General features: G+C 37.8%; 1 pseudogene; it reads right to left on the bottom strand.

Annotated features, from left to right (window-relative positions):
• Positions 1–2,024: 2,024 nt before the first annotated feature.
• Positions 2,025–13,453, bottom strand: LOC110565912 (glyceraldehyde-3-phosphate dehydrogenase-like; annotated as a pseudogene).
• Positions 13,454–13,729: the final 276 nt, after the last annotated feature.

Raw genomic sequence — 13,729 nt, 5'->3', positions numbered from 1 at the left:
ACTTATAGACAAAGAATATCAATAATATCTGTACAAAAAAAATTCACCTAAATTCTACCTTAATGATACTTCATGTCATGTCACTGCCTGTGATGTGAGACAGACTTGGCACTAGAAGATGGTGCTAGGTAGTTCTCCACTTTATCTAAAGGTCAAGGTTAACTATATTTATTAGTCGTTTTCTGATTCCCACTGATATAAAGTCAAGAAGAAAATGTCCCACTGTGTAAATTTGGGGTCCAGTAATTAGTAAACATATAAGAGTAGGTTTGTCACTAAAGCATATTCAATAAATATGAAGGATAAATGGTTTATCAAGACAGAACTTGCTAGAAAAGTATTAATTTATCTTATTGTGTCATATTTTTGTGTATCTTGAAGTGCACGGATATTCATATATGCAGGATTGTGTGTGTGTGTGTGTGTGTGTTTCTTTGCACCTATGTAGAGGGTAAAAGAGGGCCCTAACAATCTTTCTCTATCATCTTCAACCTATTCCTTTCTAGAAGAGATTTTCCTAGAATCTGGGACTCCGTTTTTTCAAGTAAGCTGGAATTGTGCAACATCCAACAATGATGCTAGCTTTACCGTCCCTTGGAATCGTGATTACTAGCATCTGTGAGGACTCAGAAAATGTAATTTGGGTACTGGGATAGGAACTCCAAACCTTACGATTGCAAAAGGAGCTCCTTTAATCTTTGAGACATCTCTCCACCTCCACAGAACAGGATTTACAGATCAAATTGCCCTTGATATTTGGTAAACAGTGGAAAGTGGAGTCTGTGAGGTTTTCAAAGAGCAAGCAACTGAGTTCACGTCAGAGACATCCCTCTTCCCTTTACTAGGGAACCCACCTGGAGACTTAGCTACCATGGGCTACATCTGAGCAGGTGTTCTAGGTTATATCCATGAATAGTCCTTGGTTGGAGTACCAGTCTCATAAAAGACCCCTGTGCCCACAGATTTTGGTTCTGTTGCTCTCCTTGTGGAGCTCCTGTCCTCTCCAGGTCTTACTGTCTCTCCCTTCTTTCATAAGATTACCTGAACTCTGCCCAAAATGCCTGATGCCTGTGGAAATGCTTCTCTCTATGATGAACTCTTATCTTATGGAACTCTAAGCCCAAATAAAATCCTCCTGAAAGCTATTTTTGGTTATGGTGTTTTATAGTAGCAACAAAAAATAACTAATAAAATAAAATTTTAGTATTCTTTTTACAAAAATAAAGAAATACAAATATAAATAAGAAAAAAGCATAGGAATTTATATGTCTGAAAAAACAGAATAGGCATCTTCTAGATATGATCTTACATATTAATAAAACATCATCCTTTCAAAGTTCAAGTATTTATATTCTGTTATCACAATGTATAATGATTTCATCTTTTTAAATTTAAACTCATTTTTAAAATGACAGTCATTAGAAAATTCTATGATAATATTAAAATATGTACGCATGCTAAGATGCAATGTTCTATATGCCTGTGTCTGTTTTGGTGTATGTGCCCACACACAAAAGAGTCAGATTCAGTTGCAAGACATTAAAGAAGGGCACCTGGACTCCTGTTTGTGGTTTTCTCCTCTCATCCTGTTTTACTATAAAATAAAAAGTTAGAAGTGACTAACAAGGTTTGCAAAATTGACGTAAGCATTCTGAGCTTTAGCATTAAGTCAATAGTAAGAAAAAATTATAGAATCGTTTCTTACTGTATTGCACAAGGAAAATTTTTATTTTAAGGTCCTTGTATACAGTTATCTATTATTTGTGAGCTCATTAGAAAAGTTAATATCCATTTATTAGAAGTAATAATTATTACTAATATTCTATTTCATTTATTCTTAGATAGTATTTAAGTGATAAAATTTGCATGAAAAATTGCTGGTTTAATTCTCTGTTTGAATGACTATTCAATATATTCTAGTTTACTGTAATTCTAATGTATTTCGTTACATTGAAATATGTTCATTAACTAAGATATATATGTATGTGTGTGCACTGTTTAGCCTATTTATTTTGTGTTATTTTTTATCTATATTTGGAGTGCAGTGAACTTGATTGATGGTATTCGAGAGAGCAGGGCTTCCTGAGACCTCCTGCTATACTAGGGGTCTGGGATGGAAACTGTAGAGAGATGCTCAGTGTCAGGGGCTGAGTTGGGACAGGGGCTCCTCGGCAGCCAAGGGCCTCTCTGTAGCTCTTGTGTTCTTGCTGGGGTAGGTGGTCCAGAGCTTCTTACTCCTTGGAGGCCGTGTAGACCATGAGGTCCACCACCCTGTTGGTGCAGCTGTATTCATTGTCACACCAGGAGACGAGCTTTACAAAGTTGTCATTGAGGGCAGTGCCAGCCCCGGCATCAAAAGTGGAAGAGTGGGAGTTGCTGTTAAAGTCACAGGAGACAACCTGGTCCTCAGTGTAGCCCAGGATGCCCTTTAGTGGGCCTTTGGATACCTGCTTCGTCACCTTCTTTTTTTTTTTTAAATAATTTATTTTTATTTTTTTTTTTATTATCAGTTACATTTTATTAACTCTGTATCCCAGCCGTGTCCCGATCCCTCATTCCCTCCCAGTCCCTCCCTCCCTCCCTCATCTCCACCGTGCCCCTTTCCAAGTCCACTGATAGGGGGGACCTCCTCCCCATTCATCTGATCCTGTTTTATCAGGTATCTTCAGGACTGGCTGCAAAGCCCTCCTCTGTGGCCTAACAGGACTGCTCCTCCCTTCGGGGGTGGGGAGACCAAAGAGCCAGTCATTGAGTTCCTGTTAGAAATAGTCCCTGTTCCCCTCACTTTGGGAAACCAATTGGTTACTGAGCTACCACAGGCTACATCTGAGTGGAGGTTCTAGGTTATATCCATACATGGTCCTTGGTTGAATGTCAGTCTCAGAAAAGACCCTGTGCCCAGATATATTTGGTCCTTGTGGAGCTCATATCCTTTCCCCATCAGACTAACTCCCCTTCTTTCTTATGATTCCCTGTACTCTGCCAAAGGTTTGGTCATGAGTCTTTGCTTTGAAAACATTGCTAGTTAGAGTCTTTCAGATGCGCTCAGTAGACTCCTGTCATACGTTCAATGCACATCCCATCTGTCTTTCTAAACGAGGATTGATCAATCTTCGTCACCTTCTTGATGTCATAATACTTGGCAGGTTTCTGCAGTCTGCATGTCAGAACCAGGACAGACACTTGGGGTAGGAAAACAGTGAGAAGGCCATGCCAGTGACCTTCCTGTTCAGCTCTGGGATGACCTTGCCTACAGCCTCGGCAGCATCAGTGGATGCAGGGATGATGTTCTGGGCTGCCCCACGGCCATCACACCATGACTTTCCAGAAGGGCCATCCACAGTCTTCTGGGTAGCAGTGATGGCGTAGACTGTGGTCGTGAGTCCTGCCAAGATGCCAGAGTTGGCATGGATGACGTTAGCCAAGGGGGCAAAGCAGTTAGTGGAGCAGCAACCATAGCTGACAATCTTGAGCGAGCTGTCATGCTTCTCATAGTTTACACCCATCACAGACTTGGGGGCATTGGGGGAAGAGGCACAGATGATAACCCTTTAGGCCCCACCCTTCAAGTGAGCCCTGGCCTTCTCGGTGGTGGTGAAGACACCAGTAGACTCCACAACATACTCAGCACCATTTGTTTTTAGCAGGATCTCACTCCTAGAAGATGGTGATGGGTTTACTGTTGATGACAAGCTTCTTGTCCTCAACCTTCACAACATTTTTTCACTATTAATACTCTGAACAAATCCATGGACCTTCTAACTATTGCAGACTGAATCAGTTATTAGAGATAAAAAGCCCAATTAAAAAATCTTGGTGTATATAAAGTCTGGCTAGAGTATGACACCATAATAATACATTGAACTGACATTTATTCGTCAAAATAAAGTTTCCATTAAAACTGAATTGTATGTATTGTTAGAAGAAATCATAGGAACACATTATTGTGCTGTGTTTAACCGCAGCTTGAGTTGTCAATTGGCATTTGGCTTTACACACTAGCCTTTTCCTTTTTAGCTTCTTTTTCTGAGGTTCATTTCCTCTATGTCTCTGTCTCTGTTAGTCTCTATCTGTCTATTTCTTTCTCTCTATACCTTACTACATCCCTCCTTGTTTTACTCTAGAATCTGCAGCTTTTTTTAATCATGTAAAACAGTCTTACATTGTCAAAGTTGGCAATAAATAACTGATACCCTCCCCAAAAAAAAGGAAAAGAAAGAAGGAAAAGCACCATAATTTATTTGATTCCATTCAATTTAGGCAAAATTAACTAATGTCTGCAGTAGAAATAATATGAAGTAATTTTGTAGGTTATTTAGGTCCAGGCAAAAGTTAAAAGAGCTCTTTTCTTTAAAAATGGAAATTAATACTCATTAATATATTATGGGTTTTTGCTATTAGCCAAGGCCTTCCTGCAATGGAACTGAATATCCAGGAGAACACATTGTCAATGTAAGTTCAGCCTTGGCAGTGGGGCCTGATTTTAACATGCACGTCCCCACATTGCTGTCTTTAAATGCTGGAAAGGAACTCAAGGGTGATAACATTTTGTTCTTGTTTCTGTTTTGTTCTGTCTGTCTTCTCACTTTCTCAAGAGTCTAGATCACAAAGTACAGTTATCTCTTCAGCTCCCAACTCGAATGTTGGCATTCAGAGTAAGCTCTCAGTGTAAGTAACTATGACATCAATAAAATTCAAGAACAGGAATATTATGCTGTTGGTAGAATAAATGCTTGCTTCGTCTTAATGAAGACCTGGTTTTGATTCCCAACATAGCATAACCCAAGAGCAGTGGTATACACAGTTAATCCTGCCATTGCATAGACAAGGTAGGAAAATCAGAAGTTCATGTCATACACAGCCTGGGATATTTGAAACTGCTGTACACTGAAAATTAAAATCCAGAATTTTCATTTAGTTGTCAAATGTATAGAAACACCCTCTGGATTAAAAAAAAGATATGTTTTAATTAAAATTTTTATATTAATTACAGTTTATGTACTTTGTATCCCAGCTGTAGCCCCCTCATTCCCTTCCAATCCCGCTCTCCCTGCCTCATCTCCTCCCTGCCCCTCTCCAAGTCCACTGATAGGGGAGGACCTCCTCCCCTTCCATCTGACCCTAGCTCATCAGGTCTCTTCAGGACTGGCCGCAGTGTCCTCCTGTGGCCTGGCAAGGCTGCTCCTCCCTCGGAGGGGGAAGACTACTTTTTAAAGGCAAATTAACGTTAACTTACTAGGAAAGTATGTTCAGTGGTTTTTGATGAATCTGGCACTTATTCTGTGAAGAGGAAAATTGACAATTATCTACAATGATCAAGTTATGTAATAATTATCACATTTACAGTGGTAAAGTTTTGCAATATTAAAATGCCACCCAACATACTTTAGGGAACATTCAGTAACACAGTTCAGATCTTAAACGTATATATAGAAATGCTCTGGGCAATAAATGGTTACCAATATTTATTGCTTAAACTAAACATTTCCATATTAGCTAATTTACAGAGGAGCTTATGGTGGAAGTGTACGTGCAGATGCAATGCTCACAGTCAGCTCTACACCCAGTCACAATCATGTACAGTTCCCCTTGCCCAAGTCACAAAGCAGTCAGAGAAGTGCTACACTTGGGCTGTCTGGAGTATGCTCTTATCCTTGTTTCCTGCTAGAAAACTAAAATTGAATGGTTTTAAATATTAAGTAATAGTTGAAACATTCTGAAGTTTACTTAGACAAATTTGTTTGATGAAACAATTGTTGTGAATTATCTAAACTGGCACAATATTATTCCATACACAGAGAATAGGCTGTGAAATCCTATTCTTTTTGTTACTTTGTTCTCACATCCAAACCATCTGCAAAGATTTTGATATTTGGTCACCTCTTTTCATGTTACTACTATCACCTGATTCTTCTGACTGTCTCCTTTCTGAATGTAGAAAATCCCTCACTGTTTGGCCATGTGTCTGGACTCAGAATCTACCTCTAAGATTGCTAAGGATGCCTTTGTGAAAAAAACAAAACAAAATTGATCATATCTTCTTTCAAAAAACCTTGAATTATTGCAAAGACCCTTGAAGTGAAGACATAGCTTTCTACTCAAGGACCTGGCCAGCTAACCTACTTCAGTGTTAATGCCACCCTTCAGTGCCCAGGGATCCAAGCCACCCATCAGTTCCACTTAGAGCTCACCTGACATTTTGTCTTTGTCTCATCTTTTTCCATCTAGATTGAGATGTTTTCTGAGGAGAAGCGTTGCTTCTCCATCTCTGGGGTGCAACTACTTTTTTTTTATTTTAATTTTTATTATTAGTTTCATTTTATTAACTCTGTATCTCAGCTGTATCCCTCTCCCTCATTCCCTCCCAATCTCACTCTCCCTCCCTCATCTCCTCCCTGCCTCTTTCCAAGTCCACTGATTGGGGAGGACCTCCTCCCCTTTCATCTGACCCTGTTTTATCAGGTATCTTCAGGACTGGTTGCAAAGTCCTCCTCTGTGGTCTATACACCTAACGAAGATAAACAAGAAAGAGGACCCAGGGTAAGATGATTAATCTTTATTTAGAAAGACAAATGGGAGGTGCATTGGACATAGGAGAAAACAAGTAACAGAACAAGAACCTACTGCAGAGGGCCTCTGAAAGACTACCTAGCAGTGTATCAAAGTAGATACTAAGACTCATAACCAAACCTTCGGCAGAGTGCAGGGAATCTTATGAAAGAAGAGGGAGTTAGTATGACGTGGAAAGGATAGGAGCTCCACAAGGACCAAATATATCTGGGCACGGGGGTCTTTACTGAGACTGACACTCCACCAACGACCATGTGTGGATATAACCTAGAACCTCTGCTCGAATGTAGCCCGTAGTAGCTCAGTAACCAATTGGTTTCTGATAGTAAGGGGAACAGGGACTATTTCTGACAGGAACTCAATGCTCTTTGACCTCCCCACCCCCCCAGGGAGGAGCAGTCCTGCTAGACTACTTTTAAAAAAACTTGGATAATATGTTTCTTCAAGAGAGCAAGGAAGAAAGCAGTTGTAGAAGAGTAATGGAACTGGTGAATCTCTTATTTGTTTTTTCCTCCTGCAACTCATTCTTCCTTGACATAATTCCAATTGAATTGATGGTTTTAAGAAATGGAGGCATTATTTGTGTTTCTTTTTCACAACATGTTTTTCCTTTGGGGGAAAAATGTTTTCCATTCAGCTATATCTGGGCAAATATATTTACTTGTCCTATTACATAGCAATATTTTTATCTTAAGTTTGCCTCTCATTCTTCAACCCAATGATCCAAATTTGAGTAGAGATAAAAGATTTTTGTAATTTTGTTTTTTCAGATACTATTAAGTGGTGGAGCATTGCAAACACCTATTTTACTTTTAATTTATTAAAATATGAAATAAAAGTATAAATTTCACAAAATTCATCATGAAGATACAGAAAATGTAAGCTTATTCACACATGCATATATTTCTAGATGATGAAATGTTCAAAAACATTTTTATATGAGCTTCTATAGCTCTCATGTATACACAATTTCTTTTTTATTTTTTAAAATGTTTTATTAATTATAGTTTATTCACTTTGTATCCCCCCCGTAGCTCTCTCTCCCTCCCCTCCCAATCCCACTCTCCCTCCCAAGTCCACTGATAGGGGAGGGTTTTCTCTCCTTCCTTCTGATCCTAGTCTATCAGATCTCATCATGAGTGGCTGCATTGTCTTCCTCTGTGCCCTGGCTCCTCCCTCTATTATTTGCTTGGCTTATTTAATTCTCGGATTAAGTGACATATAGATGCACTGCTCCCATATCTATCTAACTTCAGGCTTTACATTTTACATATGGTAGGTTAAAACATGGGCATTTGAGGTGAATTCAAAAGTGTGTTATTTGATGGGGGAGAGAGTATTCTCCCTTGACATTCCATTTAAGAATTTACCAGCTAGTAATTTTTCTTGGTAGAGAACAGGCAGTTTCAAGTATTCAGTCAACACTATGAGTTGTTTACTATCTTAACCCATCAGGGTTGACTTCTATCATGTATCTGAAAAAAAGGCTATCCAGCGCATGGAGGAGCCTGGAATCCAGTTCAAATTTATTTTACAAAATTGTCTCAGTATGAAGTTACCTAATATATTTTGTCTCATTTTTTTTTTGCAGTTCTACAATGAATGGATTAAAATCTGTACCAAAGCTTTTCCTGTTGTGCACTCTCAATGTCTTCTTCTAGAGTGTGCTGATATTTCATTCCCTAGGACGCTTATTGGACCCACCTAAAATGCCTATTTTACAATAATCTAATTTTATGCATTTGTTGCTGGTTCAGTAGACAAATTTGAGACAAGCCAATAGACGCTAACACATATAACATGCCTGTTTACCTTTAAGCATCATACCACCCAGTTTGCAACATCCAGTGTCCATGTCCAAGCTCCACAGCCACCACTTGCAGCTTTCGTGGTACCAAGCCGCTATCAGGTTGTGTAGCACATAGAAGAGTCTTCACAAATATTGAATGAATGAATGAATATTGAAGTGTTAAATAAGAATAATTTTATTGTTTTAAACTCCAGGAGTTTAGATTCTCCTAGTGGCTCACAGAAAAATACATCAGTTGTTTACCTCTGCTATCAAAAATTTTTTCCAGAATGTAAGATGCTCTCATCTGATCAATTTTGAGAAACTAACCATAGAGCAAAACTCTCATTTTTCTTACTCTTAGTTTTAAAATTTACAGTCTCTGACAGAAATCACAAGAGGAGCTATTTGGGTTTTCCACTTCATTATATAATTAGCTGTAAGATGAAAGCAAGTTCCGCAAAAATCATTGAATCCTTTTTCAGGCACCATCTATCATTATGTCACTATTTCCTTCGAACCGTTTTGTGTGTTGCTTTTGATGCTTAAAATACTTCTGCTAAAATGGGAAACGAGATGGGCTTTACAGCTGTCATGATTTAAAGACAATCTTTTACAGTTCCTCCTCACAGTTTCATTTTTTAAAAATATCTGTGTATACCTCCAGACCTTCTATCTGTAGCTAATTTTTTTTTAAATTTTTATTTTTATTAATTACAGTTTATTCACTTTGTATCCCCTCTGTAGCTCCCTCCCTAGCTAATTTTTTACATGTTAAGAAAAATGTATCCAACCTCATCTTGAACATTTGGGGTAACATAAATTCTTTGAAATATTTTGCATTAAAATACATTAAATTACAAAATCAATCTGATTTTCAAAAAAAGAGCAAATATAATTAACCAACCTAAAAGTAAAGCTAAGGTTCCTCTTAAAGAGCTTTCATTTGTTCTTTTAAGTATATGTACATAAGCACACACACACACACACACACACACACACACACAGAGAGAGAGAGAAATACATGGTTCTTTATCAAGTTATCAACTACTTTGTCTTCTATCAGTAAAGGCTTGAATGCTATGAATTTATCTGTGCTGGTGTCATAAGGAGTAGTTGTAGGGAAGGTGATGGATTTTAGAGACCTAAAACAAGTGTCCCACTGTCACCTTAATGAGATACAACTTAATGGCATGGCTGTAAGTTGTGCCATTTTATGACTATTTTTTCATAGTCAAGGATGATTATAATCATAATATGAGGACACAAAAGCCTAAACCATCACATCTGGGTTCCAAACATAAAATACCACACAAGCCTGTAGAAAAGCTTTCAAAGTAAATCTGCTACATGAATTTGAAAGTAGGGCTTCATGGAAGACGTTGGAGGAAGAAAGGGAAAGGGGAAAATAACACAATTATATTTTAAATTTTAGAATAATTGAAACTACACTTCAAATAACAAAGATGCAAACCTGGACCCTGGTTCTGCAAGATATGCACATTTCCTAAGCTACAGACTGCGCTTATGTGCGTCCTCCTACGGGACTCAAAACCCACACTACGAAAATTTGAGACACAACTTTTTTATTCTTATTCTATATTATTCTGCCACAAAATTCACAGTCTAGATTCCACCTTTGTTTTCAAGTTGCATTTGTCTTGCTTTCTAACAAGTGAATTCATACATTCATGAATTCCTAGATGCCATGTCATAATACTCTGATGAATATTATTAATTTTTCTAGTATACATTTGTATTGTTTATATTGGATTACACCAGTTTACCCAGTAATTGCCAGTGTCCCTGAATACATGGATTCTCTCTATCATAACCAATTAGAGTCAAGCATCCAGATAAGCAATATTTTATACTAGATTTTTTGGAGATATTTTTCAGAAGGATAAACGTGGAAAAAAAGACATTTTCTTTCTTCTCCAACTACAGCTATCTATAATTTCATATTCCCCATATGAATTTGGCCATGCAAAGGTCCTAATGTGAGAGGAGCTCCCTAAGTAAGTGAGGACATATCCTTCTCTCCCAGGTCATCCTATCTTGCAATCTGTCTCAGGGTTTAAGAGGCATTGTCGAAATTTTCCAGAACAATGTATATAGAGAGAATGGTTTTATCCTGACTACTCTGTGTATTAACTTCTTTAACTATCCATAATTTCAGCTGTATACAACCCATTGGTGTTGGCCCCACCTCTGAGTACAATGCCTACCAAACTGATAATGCTGATGTTTTCAAAGTGAAAGAGTTCCCTAAGTGATCTTATTAATTTCAAATCTACTTGTATTTAAAGTTTCTGTGTAACTTCTTTTGATGAAAATGAATATGTCTTAAAATCAAGAGCATAAAATTTATTTGTAGTACTTATTAAAAAAAGTCTTCTAAATTGGTCATGGCTTAAGTTTTTCTTATTATTAATAGTTATTATTCCCCAAACTAATCAAATCCCCAGAGGATTTCTTCAGCATTTTTATCTGAACATTACATTCTTTGAACTCAGGATCACAATGGTCATTATTTCAATTGACATACCTTTCAGCATTTATTCATCAGATATGGCTCCTTCCATATTTCAGATTCAAAATTAGATATCTCTTTATTATTTAAGTTGGCCTTGTCTTACACCCAACTTCAAAATTATTTTAGGATTCATGGTTTATTGGTCTAGTTTACATAATTTGTAGTTTAATTTAGGTGCCCTATAATTATTTGGAAGTTATAGCATACTCATTCATTTATTTGTTGTTGTTGGTTTGTTTGTTTTTTTTTTCATTTAGAAAGCTTAAAATATTTAAATGCAATCTTCTCATCACTATTTTTTATGATTCTATTTTTCAGGAATATCAGTTTAAATTAAAATCTCTTATAAAATATGTATCATTAATTTTATATCAGTTAGATTTAATACCTACTCTCTTATACCAGAGATTCTTGAATAAGAAAAGTTTTAATATAGAGGAAAAGAAAAAAAACCTAATATTCTCTGGGTTGTAAAGTGTAATGGCATGCAATGGACCATTTAAGAGGAAGTAACTGCTGTACAGACTTGGTATTTAATGTGATCCAGTTGCCTTGATCACTGTGCTTAGGGAAGGCTGTATTGCAAAGCTGCACTTGGAGTTGAAACACACTGGGCCCCATGTTGTATTGCATGGAATGTTAAATTCAATGATACAAATCACATTGATAAAATAAACTAATTGGTTTCTTAGCTACATTTATCAAAGGATTGGTTTTTGAGGATGAAGAAAATAAAATGAGACTTAAAGGTTTTATTTTAAAAAAAGGGTAAATCTTGGGATGATAGCAAAATAAACAAAAAGAGAAGAAGAATTACAGAACAGGGGAAGTTGAGAGTGTACATGTGTAATTTGAAAGATCTGTGCTATCAGTTGGCTATGACATATGAACCACCCAAATCAAGATGTCAAATACAACACAGACATTTGTAGTCTAGAGGGAGCATCAATGCCACATACAGGTGGTATTCATCATTCTGAGGATGCTCCTCCAAACCACAGCGATGAGTGAGATTATGTGGAGTTTGTAAATAGGAATTGTGCCCTAGTCTTTGTGGTTGTTGATGTCAGATTTAAGGTTTCAAGGTTAATGCAGAAAATAGAAAAATAAGCTTCAAAAGAGCTAGAGAAGTAAGAAGAAAATTCAAGGATGATATGATGCTGTAAAAAATTAACAAATGCTGCTGCTGCCTTTTTTCCTTGTATGGTTTAGTTTCTTTACAAAAAGTTAGGTGTACATGCATGTATGGGTTTATCTTTGGGTCTTTGATTTGATTCCATTGATCAACCAGTCTATTTCTATGCCAGTACCATGACATTTTTATTACTATTGCTCTGTAATATAACTTGAAGTCAGGTATGGACATATCTCCAGAAGTTCTATTATTCTATGGGATTGTTTTAGTAATTCTGGGTTTTGTTTTGTTTTTTTTTTTTAAAATATTTTTATTATCAATTACACTTTATTTACTTTGTATCCCCCCATAAGTCCCTCCCTCCTCCCTTCCCAATCTCACCCTCCCTTCCCCTTCTTCACGCATGCCCCTCCCCAAGTCCACTGATAGGGGAGGTCCTCTTCTCCTTCCTTCTGATCCTAGTCTATCAGATCACATCAAGAGTGGCTGCATTGTCATCTTTTGTGGCCTGGTAAGGCTGCTCCCCCCTCACGGCGAGGTGATCAAAGAGCAGGCCAATCAGATTATGTCAGAGGCAGTCCCTGTTCCCATTAAGAGCTGGAGAGGATGGGGACCACACAAGGAGAGCAACAGAACCAGAAAATTTGAACACAGGGAACTTCCCAGAGACTCATACTCCAACCAAGAACTATTCATGGAGATAACCTAGAACCCCTGAAGAGATGTAGCCCATGACAGTTCAGTGGGTTTTGGTTTTTAAATATGGAATTTAAGATTGTTCTTTCAATGTCTATAAAAAATGCTGCTGGTCTAACTTGATGTCTACATGTAGAAAAATACAAATAGATCCATATTTATCACCCTGCACAAAACTCAAGTACAGGTGTATAAAAAAAAAAGAACAACACCTCAGCATAAATCCAGATACACTGAGTTTGCTAGAGGATAAAGTGGGTAAGAGCTGTTTAGTTCTTCGTACCCTGCTGAGGTAACTCACAACTGTCCCTACTCAGCTTCAGTGACATCCTGCATCCTCCTCAGGCCTCTGCACTCAGTTGACTCTCACACACGTATACACACATAAACACACACACACACACATACACACATGAGAGAGAGAGAAGAGAGACAGAGGGGAGCGTGTGTGTGTGTGTGCGCGCGCACACTGTTCTGTGTCTTTAGCAGTCACAGCATAAGTGGTTGTTCGGATGAGAATGACTCTTGAAAACCTGATTTCCAGGTGTAGAACTGGAAACTGTGTGGGAAGCACTTAGAATGCGATCCTGTTGGTGGAGGCGTGTCACTGCGGGCAGGCTTTTCGGTTTCAAAAGGCTCTTGCTATTCCCAGTATCCCACGCTCTTCCTATTTGCTGACCAATGTGTGAATTTTCATCTGTTCCTGCAGTTACACTTACTCTGCCATCACGGACTTTAACTCCCTGAAACCGAAAGCCCAAACTAAGTCCTTTCTTTTAGGATTTGCCTCGGTTGTGGTGTTGTATAACAAAAATGGAAAAGTACCTAAGACATGTTCTATCTACTTACCTCTGTGACCGTTTTTGTCATCTTCAACCTGGGACTTAATTTGAGAACGTTAAAGCTGGCTTTGACTTCGTGAACTATTCTTTCCAACTGCGTGTTTTGTATTGGAGGAACCTGAGATCACTAGGAATTCAGCTGTTTATACAAATGGCTCATT

The sequence above is a fragment of the Meriones unguiculatus genome, chromosome 4 (assembly GCF_030254825.1).
Source record: "Meriones unguiculatus strain TT.TT164.6M chromosome 4, Bangor_MerUng_6.1, whole genome shotgun sequence".
In the NCBI taxonomy this organism is placed as follows: domain Eukaryota; kingdom Metazoa; phylum Chordata; class Mammalia; order Rodentia; family Muridae; genus Meriones; species Meriones unguiculatus.
This window is presented reverse-complemented; position numbering and strand designations above follow the sequence as displayed.